This window comes from Lepidothrix coronata, unplaced genomic scaffold (genome assembly GCF_001604755.1).
Source record: "Lepidothrix coronata isolate B3197 unplaced genomic scaffold, Lepidothrix_coronata-1.0 Scaffold133, whole genome shotgun sequence".
Lineage (NCBI taxonomy): Eukaryota > Metazoa > Chordata > Aves > Passeriformes > Pipridae > Lepidothrix > Lepidothrix coronata.
The window spans coordinates 865,725-882,153 of NW_016690313.1; the positions used below are offsets into that span (position 1 = coordinate 865,725).

At 35.2% G+C, this 16,429-nt stretch overlaps 1 long non-coding RNA gene across 3 annotated transcripts in view; it reads left to right on the forward strand.

Annotated features, from left to right (window-relative positions):
* Positions 1-398: 398 nt before the first annotated feature.
* Positions 399-16,429, forward strand: part of LOC108503203 — a 78,014-nt gene continuing 61,983 nt past the window's right edge. For all 3 annotated transcript variants that reach the window (XR_001876759.1, XR_001876760.1, XR_001876761.1), the window contains exon 1: positions 399-532. This is a non-coding gene — a long non-coding RNA (uncharacterized LOC108503203). The remainder of the gene's footprint in view (positions 533-16,429) is intronic.

Sequence of the window (16,429 nt, forward strand, 5' to 3'; positions counted from 1 at the left end):
GGGCGGCAGGGAGAAAACAACAGGTGAAAAGATGGATTTATTGAAAATCTGTATGACTTGATTTCAGGTGTTTCTGATTTGATTGTATGTACAGATAATCAGATTAATCTAAATCCACAAAGAATGTAATTTCTCTCTTTATTTATAACCTCCAAATTTTCATTTCAGTTTCAAATCTTGCAGCTCCAGAAAAGAGAAATATGCAAAGTATAGAGAGATTCCAAATGAAACTCTTTCTGAATCCCACCATTTTCTCAAAAGCTGTAGAGAGAATAATGATAAAAGATTGGTTCCATTTTTTAAATCACTGTTTAATCATCAGTCTTAAAAAATTAACAAATAGCCTTCACTTTCATTTTAGTTACAATCTTTTGTACTTCTAAACAGGAAATGGCAAACAGCAGAAGTCTGATAAGTGCTCGGGAAAAATGCCATATGGCATGTGCATCGTCACAAAAAATACGATGAGCTCCAAACTCTGCAAATGTCTTCGTGCCACAGGGATGCACAACCTACATTAGCAAAAAAAAGTGTGAATAAAGCCATGGCAACTTTTCACTCATGTAATTTGTCAATGATGCTTCATTTCCTTCTGCGTGATAAGTTGAAAAAATATAATTGACTAAATATTTTGTTAGCCTCAGTCTCGGAGTAAGGATGAAGAGATGTGGAACATTTAAAATATTTTTATAGTTTCTCTGTATGATGTACTCTCAGTTTCATTCGAGCATGGGGGGATATATCTCAAAACCCTACAGGCACACTGATTTTTAACTTTGGTTCTCTGTTTAAAATTTTTTAGTTCTGAAAAGTGTTTGTGAATCCTTCATTCTGGGTCCACCTGCAGCTGACTTAGTGGTCCTGGAATCTAAAATAATTTTCTTTGTCTTCTCACGTCTCTTTGTCTCTTTAGATACCAGTTCTTGCTCTTTGCTCAAACAGCAAACCGGAACACCGAGCCGTGGTGTTTATAATTGATTTCGGTCAGGAGAGCTGAAGATACTTTTGTAGCAGAGGAAGTATAAGAACGATTAAAAACGACGAGGTACGGCACGGGTTTATTGAAGGGGAGCGATCCCAATGCGTCTGGAGAGCCCTCCCCAGGGCTGTGCCAGGCGGGCAGCCTTGCCATGGAGGGGCAGGAGCGGGGCTGGTGACAGGGTCACACCCGTCTGGTGACGGGGGCACGGCGGGGCGGAGGGTCACTCCTGGAGCAGAGCAGCAGGACGGGGCAGGACGGGGAGAAGGGCCGCGTGTGTGGGGCCCGGGCAGCCCCCGCGGGAAGGAGCGGCCCCGCGGGGCCGTCTGGCGGCTCCCCCCGGGCCCTGGGAAGGGGGATCCGCTCGGCTCCTCTCTGGCAGAGCTGGCCGCGAGCCCAGCAGCCAAACCCCAGCGCCAAACCCCTCCAGCCACCGCCGATCCCAGGGTGCTGCTCCCCTTGTTCCCCTGCCGCACAGAGAGCAGATGGCAGACACCAACTTGTGCGAGTACGAGCGACGCTTCAGTCTCAAACTTCTATAGCTTTGATTTGGCCGTGTTACCTACCCAGCTAGTAAAACTACACTATGGTAGCTCAATTATCAATTTCTTTAGGAGCACTTGTGTATATTCCCATTTTTCGCCCCCATTTCTTTTCCATAGTGTGGCATCTTCATTCCTTGGACATAAAGTAGTTTTTGTCTGATCCGTGTCTCTGGGGTGAGACAGAAGAGATGCACTGGGTGCTGTCTAGTTTCTTGGCTAATAAAGAAGAGATAGTAAATGCTCTCAGATTATTGCTATAACCAAAAAGAACGGATCAAACATTTTCTTGTGCATTAAGCACCAGTTGCTTCCCTGAGCAGTCTGGTTTCTTTTCTTTAGTGTACTGGAGAAAAAGTTTCCGTGGCCAGAGGTCTGTGGGATGCCAGGGTTTCAGTGGGGAAGTGACAGAAAGGAGAAACAGTTTCTTTCTATTCATCAACTCAGAGCTCCAGTGTAAAATTTTCATTCAAGCCTTTGGCAAAATTCCCAATAATTTCATTGGGACAAGAGTTTCACTCACAGCCTGTACTTATTAGGTTATTACTCAGCATGTACTCATTTAGAATGGATTCTAGTTTCGTGATAGCCTGTAATTGGAAAGAGTGTTAGGAGAAAGGTAGAAGATATGTTTTGGTTTTGTTTTTGTTTTTGTTTTTTTTAATAAAAGGAAAACAATCATCACTTTTTCTTTCCAGCTGCTGTATGAGCTGAGATCAATTTAGTTTACTTGGTAGGTGTGAGGTTTGCAGCATTATTTGTTGAAGAAGGTCGTTCTCAAAATGATAAAGACTGTGTGTGTAAAGCTGTCCTTTGTTGAGTGAGTTATTATGAAGGCAGCTTCCTAAACATTGAATTTGATAAACTATCAGGCTTTGGTTTTTACCTTGTAAAACATGTATACTGTGGGTTTCCTGTATAATGAAATGAAATTTGGAATTTTCACAAGTCTTATGATGATGTTAATGCAGACCTGTACCAGAAAATGTTTCAGGACCATAATATATGAAACATCCTCTGCTTACTTATCAATATAAAAATATATTAATATGGTTATCTGGGGTATACATGCATGCAGTGCAACAATAATGTAAATGCAAACAAATATGAAACTCATATGATGGCTCAAGGAAAACAACAATGCAAACAAATAATGAATAATATAAGATTTGCTTAATCCCTCCATTATGGTTAAGATCTGATATTGCCATTATTTAAATTTTTATTACCTTTAATAGATAAACAAAATGTCTTTGCTGTTCAGACAATGCTTTTCTTGAGAAATCCAACACAAAGTACAAGTACAGAAATAAAAATAAGGTAAACATAAGTAGGAGAATATTGAAATAAATCCCTATATCTTTGGAGCAACTACCGAAAAAAAATAAAGCAAAGAATACATGCTTGTCAAATATGCAGTATAAATAAATAATTCAGGTGCAAATGGATGACTAGAAATAACAAAGAGACGACCAAATAATGAAAGGCTAAAGGGTGGTTGTTATATCTGATGTACTTCATTGTATATTGTAAGTAATTGCTATCCATAAAAAATCCCATGGCTTCAGTATAAGAAAAAGAGACAATTTGACAGGCAACACTGGCAGCAAGAGGCAGCAAGTACAAATCCTTGGCAACTGTCATTATCCTGCTGTTGAATTCACATCCCAAACTGTGTGATAACTTTGACCTGTATCGCTGTTATGGAACCAATGTCTGTTACAGTAACTATATTTTTCACTTATCAAAGGAAATCATTAGCCATGTGCAGATTTATGTCTTAGAAACCTGTATGGGCTATTTATTTACTTCTCCTTAGTACACTGTTGTTTTCTATTTAAAGAAGAAATATGGAGATGTGCTTTGGTTACACAATAATGAGTAATTAGAAAATTGCACCAGAGCAGTAGAATAGAAATTTTGGTCTAACATAGCTGAACAATTTCAGCATGTAGAGCTAACTGAAAGTAGAAGTTCCTTTTGTAATAATTACAAAAAGGCCTCAGTGTTTTGGCCATGAATGAGCAGCAGTTTAATTGCTTTTATATGGGAAAAAAGAATTGTTAGAACTCTGCAGGTTTTTAGTTGTTTTCGTTTCTTTTCCCGTCTAAAGTTCTGGTTTCAAAATCTTTTCTCTCTGTATCTCTATCTGGGCATCTTTCCTTGTGCTGTAAAAATAGGATCACAACACCTTGGTGTTAGCAGCTAGCAAAATTTTCCTTTAATATGGAGTAACATTCTTCCTGACTAGTGAATGCCATTTCAAACTGACTCTTTTATGCAGTTTCTACATATTAAAACTTTAATTTTATGGTGTTTAACCTCCAGGAGAACGGGCACCGGAGTTACATCTAAATCTGAGTTTTCTCAAACTATAAAACAGCTCAGCAGTGCAAAGGTGAGATTACTTTTGGTAATTGCACTCTTGCATCTTCTGTTTGAAACCACCTCAGTGAAGGAATTGGAGTGTGTGCACAAGTACCCTAAGGTTTACGTACACTGTACACACAAATAGTTGTTATGATGGGGGAAATTGTAAGGAAAAGCTGACCAAGGACTGGGGAACAATAATACCTGTGGTATATTCCTTGTGTAGTGTAATTTAGTGACAGTAGGTTTCGTAGGTGTATATATATTGTTGAAAATATACACATACAAAATGTGCGTTGAAAATATTTGCTACGCCAGCCCTCTTACATGAGGGTTTACTTGTCCTGTAAGCAAGGTCCTTGGTGGGTAATGCCAACAGTACTGGTTTTATTCCATCGGAGTAGTTTGTGAGTGGCAAGTTACGATTTTATCTGGTAAAGAATCAAGGAATCTACAGAGTAAATAATGGCAATTAATACATTTTTATTGTATAAAGAAATTTCTTCCTGGTTTTGTGGTTATTTTCTGCTTTTGAAGTGGGTAACAAAGTGGTCTTTTAAGGAAAAGGGTATTTGCAAAAAATAATGTCCTCTCGCTGTCACTAGTCAGAATGAAAACACAGCATAGTGTGCTCAGATCTCATAATACTAAAACGAGTTTTCTTTGATTGAACTCCAATATTTAATATTCCCAAGACAGTATATTAGTTTAAGGATTTCCTAGGAAGAAATACTGCAATTCATGTGGACAAATGCTAAAGTTCCCATTTGTTGTGATATCATTTTTGTAATTTATAATGGGAATGTTCTGATACTTTGGAGTTATTTGAGTATGAAAGGAGAATGAGGGCTTGATCTCATCCAATTCCTTTCTTGCTTCATCTTGATCTTTAATACTGCTCTTGGCACAGTTACACTAGTGCTGATTTGGATCTCCCAAAGACTGGATAAAATTGGATTGCTTGATCTTCATATGGATGAATATTCCATCCAGGCTTTTGGCCTATGATACAAAGTAATTTTGTGCCATTAATAGTGGCCTCAAATTGAAAGTTGGAGGCTTTTGTTCTCATTATCTTTAGTGTCTTTATGCAAATAAAACCTTTTTTTCTAGCTTATGAGGTAATTTAATGTTCATTTTGTACAAAGGAAGGCTAGCACAGACTTCATGCTAGTACAGTGTGGCATAGCTGAAATACCTGCTGTACTTCACCATAATCCTGTCCTACAGCACTTTATACATTTCCCTTCTGATCTGGGCTTGTGCAAAGATTAATTGAGATGAATTATGAAATAATGTTACAGTTTGCAGAAATAGGAATCGGTTTCATAAGGTATTTTGCAACTTTAATTAAGATATTGTAGGCTTTTCTGAACTCTGTACACTTAATTAGTACTAATTTAAAGTAGTTGAAAGTCCAGAGCAAAAAGATAAAATTTTAACCACATTTATCATATTTTTGTGTCAGAAAACCTTTCCCTCCCTACTCAAAAAAGCTGTTAAAATACTGAAGGGAAGCAGAGCTCTAGACAACTTCTGTTTGCCCACAACATTCACCTGCAATCAGCAATGGTATCAAGCAGGCCAAGACTTCAAGATTGTTTTACACATCAAACCAAATCAGTTCAGAGCTGTGATGGAGTATCAGATGTATAGACAGCTACAAATCAAGCAGTACAGACAATTTCTGTCTTACATTACCATCCAAGAGAAACGGAGCTGAAAGTGTTCCCACAGGTCAACTAAGGTAATCAAAGCTCTTCTCTGTTGCTTTTAATCAAGAGTGTTGCAGTTCAGTCACCTTGTAATAACCATTCAGTTGATATTCTAAAACAGACCCTGCTAATTTTTATTAAGATTTCTTGACCTAGCAATTTCTCAGGGCATATAGTTTTTAAAACCATATTGATTCCATCAAACGTTCCTGGAAGACCCAGTTACAGCAATCAGGCTTCCCACTTGGTTTTACAAATTTTTAAGACTTAGCAGTAGATAGGTAATATCCAACAAGTTGACCCCTCTGCAAAGAACAATGTGATTCTCCATAATTAATCCCAAATGAATTGATCCTGTCTGTCTGGAAAATCCAAGAGAGCAATTGGATTTTGCAATGTACCATAAAGGTGATTAGGGAGAAGACTTGGTGAACAATCTAAACTATAACGTCTTCAGTTTAGATCTCCTCATCAAAAACTTTTTGTTGTGTCTTCTGTTTTGGGAAAGGAAATTGTTATAAACTGAGGCAAAGCTAGATGATTAAAGTTGTCATGGTTTAGTACTCAACACTGAAGTAGCCACATTGATTTAATAGCACGACTTGGATTAAAAATACTAAAAAGAAGACAAAAAAGCTGGGATTTTTATGTGGTCATTTGGTCTTCCAAGAAATGTGGAAACTAAAATATGTGAGATTTATCTGGATGTCATTATGGTTTAAGTGAAGTATCAGTTCAGTGCTAATTTAAATGAATGGGAAAATTTGCAAGTTTTTTTTATAGGAGAGGAATTCACATCTCAGGCCTCAAACCAGTTTTGAGTTGTGCATGGGAACCTCTTGTTGAAGGCTGGAAGAGAGACTATGTGCACAAATATTCTTGTTACAAATGACATTTTGTTATAAATCTGCTTTCCTCTCCTGTTTTTTTTTTTTTCTTCTTAAAAATAGTCTTACTGTGTTATTATGCAGGAGTCATTTGTGGAATGAGGACTTTAAAACAGTATTATGATGTTTTTATATTGATTATTAGTTTGTTTAATTTTATTCTGGCAGCTGTATTGAATATATTTTGCTATCTGGGAAACAGAAACAATTAACAATAAGCCCCACCTCTGCAGTCACTGTACAGGCATAATTGCTGTCAATTTGATTGAAATTTTGCCTGAGAAAAAAGATTGTCACCAGTTCTTACTTTTTAAACTAGAAGCAATAGCCTACATACTATACACTGAAAGCACTCTTTAATTACAAGTTTTCTCAGAATCAGAATTTTTTTCCTATATTTATTTGAGCTGATAAGTTGTGAAAAATACTTTTAAAATTAGGTGATTTATTTTTTTGTGAAGTTCTTAAGACATTTCATAAGAGGACTTTATAGCAGCTACTTTTCAGTATTTTAGAAGTTCTGAATAAACTCCACGTGGCATAGGTTAAGTCTATTTTGTTTAGAAGAGTTCAATTTCTCTGTATTTTCTACATTTAGAACTTAGATGCTGTGAACTAAATTCTTACACTGTGGAGAATTTTAGTGACCATGTGCTCAGATTGTTTTTTCACACAGTTACAATAAAAGTTCTAAAAAAAAGTAAAAAATAATAATATTGGATTATTTCTTCAGAATCCTGAACTGAATTTTCTATTTCAACAGAACTAACTGTGCTCTCTGTTTCAAAACCCTGGCAAATCCACAGAGCATTTGAAGTATCCAAAGTTATTAAACAGCAGCCAAATGTAATCAAAGTCACAGCTCACAAAAATGGCACAAGAAAGATCTTTGCTAAAGTTTCTGAGTCCTTAATTAAGCCAAGAACCTTGAAGACAAGTTTTCTTGCAAGCAGAAAGTTTCTCTGCAGCTTTTGCTTCAAACCCTAATGTAAATCCTTTTTTCCTTTAAATCAAGGTTGATGAAACTTTTCATCCTTTGTGCTCTATTTCTGAGGTGCATGATTGTTAAAAATACTCATAAATGCTAAGTGAAAGAAGTTACAGAATAAAGCACAGTATTATTTGGCAATAAAAGGCAAAAGCACAATACCTTTAAAGCAAGATTTTTAAGGTTATGTGTTTTTCTCCTCCTATGCTTTCTAGTAACAATCTAGTAATAATTTAGTAATAAAACACAGTTAATACCTTCGTTAAATTTTTTATTTCCGATTTTATTTTTTTGCTGACCAAATATCAAACAAATGTGTCTGTAAATCAGGTCTTCCTTACCTCTTGCATTCGTTTAGCTGCTGGGGGGGTGCTCTGAGAAGCTGAGTCTGAACATGGCTGCACAACGAGTGTTCTTGGCAGGCAGCACTGCAGCACTAGAACCTAAAGACGTGCCCCACGATGCCGACGTTTAGATTTCAACCGGAGAAAACCTTTCTGTGCCCATGAGAAAAAAAACGGAGAGGTAAAAACCTAAGGAACGAAACTCAGAAACACTCCCCCCCACACACACACAGCAAAATGGCTTAAGGGGTGCAATTAGAAATTATTTTCCTCCTGTCTTTTTGCATGGTTTAACAAAACTAATGTTTACTCATTTACAGCTCAGTAAGAGGATAATGTGCTTAATGAAAGAAAAATCTACTGACAGCCACATTTATTGCCCTTCATTAGCATTGGTACTTAATTTAATATAGATCTGAATAGACATTAGGGAGCCTGCAGGAGGTTAAATGGTGAAAATGTAAAGAGATTATTGAATTTACTGTTTAGTTTCAGTGACATCAAACAGACATAATTAATTAGGCTTATTCCACTAGCAAAATAATCCAGAATGTAAGATTGGATTAATTAATGCAGTTTTTTAGGGTTTTTTGGAAAGTTTAATACAGCAATCTGGAATATCTACTTTCCTATGCTTTATTAATTTTAGATATTTTGGTAAGACCATTATTAAAATTTTTCTTCTCTCCTTCTCATTCTTTTACCAAAGTAGTAATTAATTATGTTTTAGTTTTCACCAGAGGTGAAAAATATTTCTGAATCCTCTACAATTTAGAGATGAATGTAAATGTTTCTCACTGTCATTTTAAGACCACGAAGTACCTTGTGAGATTTCTGCTGCAAATTTGTGGTAGCATTTTATAACCGTAGCTCAAGTAGGGTTCGGTATTAAGTTAAAGATACCAGCTGGGTATTTTATTAAACTATGAATTCAACCAGCACTTGTGACAAAGAACTGTTAATTGATACAATCTTATATATTCTGAAAAGCAAAATTATTTTTAAGGTAGTGTATGTGTAGGTAGGAATCTACAATTCCAGTGTACACTTCCAATGAGAAATGTAAATAAGGTCAGTTTTTTAACATAACATGAAACATCCCCATTTTTGTGATGTTATAGTGGTAGAATGTGTGATAGGTTTTTTAAAAAATGAGGGATTGCAAAGAAAAACAAAAGCAAATAATTCACATAGTTTGCATATTTCGTACATATGTTGTATGTGTTTTACATATCAATTACTTTGCACTTTGGGGCAATTTTTTTTCTTATGTACTTTCTTTAGAAACAAGCCTTTGGTTTTATTTTCCTACATATTTTTTAAATAGCATTTGTTGTCTTGGGAAGTGTTAAGAGACATATTTTAGTGTTAAATTGTTCATTCAACGTTTCAAAGTATTCAAATGAGCTTTCACTAATTCTTTTACCGATTGCTAATACTACAAATGCATTTCAAGAAAATATCCACATTATACTCATTACTGGCTCTTTGACTAAGAAAATTACTGTTATATAGCTCTCTCTATAAACACAAAAATCTAACACTAATTAGTAGAGCCTTTATAATCTAAGTCCATTAATTAAAGGTTTGTTTACATGTTCATGGAGATATTTATAAAAGAAGCTTATATTTTAAACCTATGTCTTACATAATCAATTTTATATACTGTAAGGTGGTTTTGGTAACATAAAAATTATTCTGAGTACAATTCAGGTGAACCAGTCACTAGGATGGTTGTAATTAATGGCCTATATATTCAATAAAAGGCACAGATCACTGTGTTTATTTTTGCACAAGTGGATGACAGAACTGCTGTTTGTGCTGAATGAATCCTTTACACAACCCTATTATGGCAGTGTTTTATAGGAGTACTGCTATTTGTTACAAAGTCTTCACTGGTACATATATTATAGTTTATCCATGCACATGACTTGAGTGTTGTGATAGATTTTCAAAGTCATTAAGTGAGTCTTTTTTTTCTATCTCTCATTTTCCTCTTGCAAGCCAAGTTCAAAACAAAAACTTCTGTGCTTTGTCTGCATATCTTTGGCTGCGTTTCACTGTGACATGCACTGCTGTTCCTTTAGCACCAAAATGTTGGCACACATTACTGAAAATTTCACACCATCTCTTGCTGGATCAGCAAGCTTAACCTACCAAAATCTGGTGTTGTTGAATGGTTTTTGACTGATAATCAATCTTTTTGCTGCTCGACAGTTGTTGCTGGGACACAGACTAGAGCAGGTGGCAGATGTGCCTTGTCTTTTGAGAAAAGAAAGAGTAGGTGAGCTTGGGCACAGAGTAACATATTGTGTGTCCATTAAAAGGGTAAGTATAACAGCAAAAAGTCACTGCTATAAGTAGAAAAGCCACCAATACCAGAAAATAGGCCTTTTAACACCTCTGTTTGCGAGTTTAATAGGACTGGAAAATGACAGTTCCTAGTGGAGAATTCCATGTTCTCAAAAATCAGAGCTGATGTTAAAAACATTCACAAATTCTCTGTATAAGATTCCATAGTACTTTTTTTTTTTTACTTTTCCTGTTTTAATTTATACATATAATTACATTGCAATGATAATATATGTATTTTTAAAAAGCTACAATACATTGAAGAGAGGTTTTAGAGATATATGGAGATACACAGTACCTATTTTATAATTTCTTTCTCTAGCCCAGGAGTGGGAAGAGAGTGTGGAGTAGTGTGACTTTTCAGTGTAAACATACTAATGGCTGCATTTGAGTCCTCAACATACAGATAACAAGGTCAAATGTCAGTAGCAAATCTTTTTTGAATGACAATGGAAGGTCAGTGATATATAGTGTAAAGCCCTAACCCTGCCAATATGTACAAGTGATCCCGTGGAAATCAGACAGGCCTTTTACATGTGTAGTTAAACATAAATATTTGCAAGACCAACGTCTTTGTAGAAATTCGTGTTTCAAGTACTGTATAAATCACAAAGTCTGTCAGAACTGTATCATCTTGCATATACTTTTACTGCTTCAAGTGGCATCAATACTTGGATGAAATATAATTCCCAGTGATGTTGATGTCTTGATTTATTGGGATTTATTCTCCTTCTTATCTTTCTGATGCCCTAAAATTTAACTTGAGGTTTTGGTTAAGTGAATAGGGATTCAAACATAAGGTGACAAATTGCGTGGTCTTGGATAAACAACAATAATAAACAATTCTTATATTCTTCTAATATAATTCAATTTTTATAGTAAATACATGTGACATATCAGTTACAGGGTTCCATTCCAACAGGAATTTAGCAACCAAAACACTGTCAAGTTTCAAGCATTTAAAACATATTTTTTGGGAGAGTACTGTGGAACTAGTGTGGTGCAGAACTGCTCCAAAGAGTTTATTCTCTGTAGTGTGTTGTTCATCTGTGTAATTTGGTGATGCTCAATGGTTGTATTTGATTAATTATCCTTTGGAAATTTATGGGAGAACACATACCTCAGTGTTTGTTTGCAGACATTTATATATTTAGCAGTTACTGAATTTCAAAATACAGTGGGTGTTCTTATTTATTCTTCTAATACCTTGTGTTTCTCCTGCCAGCTTTTATTGTACCTCCACACTTCTTTACAATTGAATTTCAGATGTCCCCAGTGTACTGCTTCATACTTTTTTCGTCAGTACTTACCAATTTCTTAAACTGATACTAATTTATTTCTATTGAATTTCACTGCAGTGACTTTAGCAACCTGACCTAATAAAGTAATCAATTGTCCATCACTCCTTCAAAAAATAATTATGCACTTTCTCAGTCGTACTATTGTGGAAAAAATGTCTTCTTGTACACTTTGTCTGCCATTCAGTAATTTTTCAGTTTCTGTACCTTGATCTTCCTTCAGAGTGTGACTACATTTAAAATAGGACATCTTTTCTACAAGGAGTGTCAGTGAAATGATGGATTCTTACCGTTCTAACTATTGACCAATTTGGAAATGGTCCAAATGGTCCAAATTTCAAGCAGCACTCTAAATAATATGTCTTTTTCTCATCAACACATACAAATCAAAGTTGCGACATCTTATTTTGCAGAAAAAATGAATCTTCTCTGTGAACCTGAAATTAATAAATTTTTTTGCCAATTTTTCTGTAATTCCTGTATTATATGATGTCAGTGCATTTGTACTGGAATTCTGATGTGAAAAAGGAATATGCTATAGAAATAGTCATGAAATATGCAGAAATATGTAGCTCATCATATATTTTGAGCCAATCCTTCTTGTAGGTTGAAGATCTCAAGATTGACAACAGAATGATCATATGTCAAATCATAGAGGTGATTAGTTGGAAAATAGCTTGATCAGGTCCTGAAAGATAAAATAGCAAAACCATAGTCTTTCAGATGCCAGCAACACCTAGACTGCATTTTAAGTATTTCTGACAGAAAACTGATTTCACTACTTTACTATGGAAAATTTAGATTCAAAGTGTTATTAAAGATTCTTTTTCTGTTTTGGGTATACCTTTTTGAAATCCGAAATATGCCCTTTTTTGAGCTATTTTGGAACCCTCACAATACTGAAGTCTCCCTCCTGGCCACTCAGTGGCATTGAAGTCTTTAGCTTTTTTTTTATACAGGAATCTGGTGGTAAGATTAACGAATTCTACTGCTTCCTTTGGCACAAGAATCAAAGGTACATAGAATGTTCCCTCAAGAGCTTCCACAGCAGATTTTGATAAATATGGTCTCCCAGACAACATATATTGATGGCACAATAACCCATTGCCAATGTGTCTTGTCAGGCTTTAACTTTCCTGCTCTTCAGCTTCACTCACCTGCCCATTAACTTGGGTGGTTTGTTAAAGAAATATGAGAAAACTTTGTGATACTTTAGTTTGACAATTTAATGGTTTGCAAAGACATTTTCCAACATGCTGGTTTGAGCAGATGCTGGATTTCTGGGAGCAACCAGTAGGCTTTATGGAGTAGACATGACAACTAACCTAGATGCTGTAAACTGATAGCCAAAAGTTATAATATATTTATACACACACACAAATACATATATGTAAATAATCCCAAGTAAGGCAAGTTGATTGGGGTAAAAAAATCACCAGAGGGAATACTTTTTCTGTAATAGCTTGGGAACTTTTTCCAATCAAAAAATTCAAAATCTACATAAGCATAAGATCAATTCTACAAATGGATTTGTTTAGGTAACCAGTAAACACTCACTATAATGTGAGAAACGGCTAAACCCTTTAAATGTAGCTTCCAGTTTTTCGACTGATTGTTTGTAATGATAGCATCTACTACATTTTATGTATATGTATTTGCACATATATATGTGTGTAAACAAAATGCCCTAATTTTTACCCTTTTACCCTCTTGAAAAATGCTGTTTCCTATTGTACTTTGGTTTAGGGCAGCAAAGTGCAAGATGATACTGTATTAGCTAGTTAGGTGTCAGTACTATGTTTTGAGGGCATGCAGACTGATGCCTTTCCAAAAACCAACTTGAATTTAAAGGGAGAGATACAACTTCCTTCACAAAATTCTGCATTAGGCTCAGGCTATAAAATGTCTGCATATGACAGTGTCTTTCTGTATATTTTTGTGATATCTATATCAGTGGAAACATAATCATGATAAAGAAGTCAGCAATTCTGCAATAATCAGAATAAAAAAGAATAATTCTATTTTCTAGACTCCAAAAAATACTTTCCAAATATGACTTAAAATTGCATTTTGAATAAAAGAACATGGAAATAATAAGCTACAGCCCAAACAATGTAAATTAAATGTTAGAAGTATGGCTCTATTTAATTAGTAGTTGAACTTGTGCTAACACCTCCCCAACGGTATCCCAGAAGACAAATCCAGGGTAAATTTTGAGTCATCCTCATGTGTAAAAATGACCAGGAGTGGTAAGAAAGTTTTGTCCATACCTTTTACATAACAACAGATAAGGATCTCGGCCTGTAGAACCTCTGTTGTAGTCCCTTTGCACTCAGCCAGAGTGGTTAAAAGACAAACACTTCAAGAAATGCAAAACCTTAATACCTACATCCCCACTAATCTGTAGATTGCAGTAAAAATCTACAGTAAAAATAATTTATGTTTACATCTCTGACCTCTGATATATAAAAAAAAGCTAAACCAAAAATGTTTGTCAGCTGTGCTGAATGGGGAAACTCATCCCAATCCTGAAGAAGACAATCTTCCAACCATTATCATTCTAGACCCAAGGGACATAAGTTCAAGAGGAAAAATGGAGAGGAATGGTGAAGATAAATATAAAGTACTGATGAGTGAGAGGCATTTTCTCTCTTCTCTCTGCCAACTGGACTAAAAGGGTTTGCATTGTAAACTATCAACTGATCCATTGAATTTTGGGTTGGCAGCCAAAAAGCCAGGGAGTTTTAACATTTCACCCAGTCTCTATGTGTTTTCATCATTCTGCATTGTTGCTGTAGTCTCTTCAGGGCTTGTCTTATTTATTCTGTTTGGCATTGACACCTGTTTAATCCCCAAATAATTTTATGTTTACTTGAGTGTAAATAAGGGAAGGATTCACAGGAAATTGCATGACCAAATGTTAATTGCTTCTTTTTAACTCTTCCAAAGCCAGGTTTTTTTATTTCTTCAAATAATGTTCATTGCCTCTGGACTGCTCAAATATAATCATAGGAATTTTTCCTGAGTTTTTAGTATTAATGCCCCGATTGGTGAGACATATTGGCAGTTTTAATTGCTGATAATTTACGTATTTTCGATTATTTTCCGAAGTAAAATGTAACTTCCTTTTTTGAAAGGAATTCTAGCATGATTTTTGCAAAGCAAGGTTTACATTTCAGATTCCTCTCACACAAAAAATAGTAAAAACCACTGATCATTCGTTGATGAACCTAAATTTTTATTTATGTTTTGTGAAAAGCATTTTCACAATCTGGGGACCTTCTTTAGTTTAGAAGGACACTAATGCCATGACCTATTTTCCTTCAGAGTTCATAGAAAAGTTCAGGGCAAGGGGATGAAATATGTTGATTGGCAGAGAAGATGGGATGTTTGTAATTTTAATCAAATTTAGTATTAACACATACCTCAAATAATATGTCAGACTAGTGCTAGTGAGTTTAAAATCTAATGACAACTGCTGTCATTATTAGTTAAATATAGCCATTGTGCCTGTGGCAATAAATGATGGCACTTCAGAACATGCAGAAACAAAAAGCTAAAAAACTCCCAAGTATTTAAAAAAAAGGGAGTGACTGTAAACATAGTTAAACACAGGAATGTGACCTGGGCATAATATGTTTCCCAAATACAGAGGCATCTGGAATTTGAGCAGGGGACATAATTGAATGGAACATTTTGTTACTACTAGGGTTTAAATTTTAGGAAACTTGTGCCTTTCTTCCTGTTTCATAAATATAGATCAGGGAGTTTCATATTTGTTATATTAACACTTATTTGTATTACTACATAAGACATATTTCAGATTCATGTCTCTGTTACTGTTCTGTGCCCTTTAAAACGTATCACTCAATTTTTTGGAATCTTAAAAAGTGGGAGCTGAGAAAAGTCAGTCCTGTTTTTAATAGATGAAAATACTTTTTCCCAGACAATATGTTTTGGATTCATGAAATTATGGAGTTTGTTCATGGCATTGATTGGTATTTATTTCAAGGTGAGGAAAGACAAAGAAGTTAATGCAAGATGTGTCTGAGTACATAAGCATAATGTAATATATACTATACAATATCACTATATTTGTAATACCATATGCTATCCCTTTCAACCTATAAGTTTATTCCTTTTTATTATTTAAAGAAAGTTTCTTACAACTCTGTAAATCTTATTTAAACAATGACAGTAAAAAGAAATTGTGGATGAAAGGGATAGATGTCAGGAGACTAAGAAAACTGAATTTTGGAATAAGTTCAATGTCACATGCAAACCTGGGCTCAGACCATGAACGGTGTAGTTCTTAGATAGGGACTTAGGAGCTGTCAAATGAGGATTTTAGTGCTCTGTGAGTTTATACTGTTATTGTACAAGTGCTGTTCCTCAGTCCTAATAGTAAACTTCTGTGCCATCATATCATTAAGAACTCTTTTACTGGAGGAAGGTATTTCTTGACATAGGGATTTGCACTATAATTCTGCTGTCTTGAGCTGATGAAAGATTTACAGCTACTTTAACCAACAGTAACAGTGTTACTGTGTGGTTTTTTGGAGGGGTTTCTTCCATTTAGGTAATATGTTCTGTTTGTCCACAGTTCTCAGTGTAATATCTGTTTGTTGAGTTAGTCTCCACTGTCTGTACCAAATTATTGACTAGTGTCGTTGATCTTGTTTAAATAGTTTTAACATCTGACATATAATTTAATTTTTTTAAAATTATGGTGAGTTCTGGCAAAAAAATTATGAAAAAGATGAGTATAAAAAAACCAAGGTTAAGGTTTGTAAATTTGCATTATCAAGCACTTAGTGTTCACTTAGTGGTTATCAAATTAAGGTACATTATATTTGGTAGTAGCCTGTACAACTGTCTGCTACATGGTGGCAGATTACTGAGGATCACAGAATAATTTGCCTTGAAAAGGACCTCTGCAGGTCACCCAGTCAAA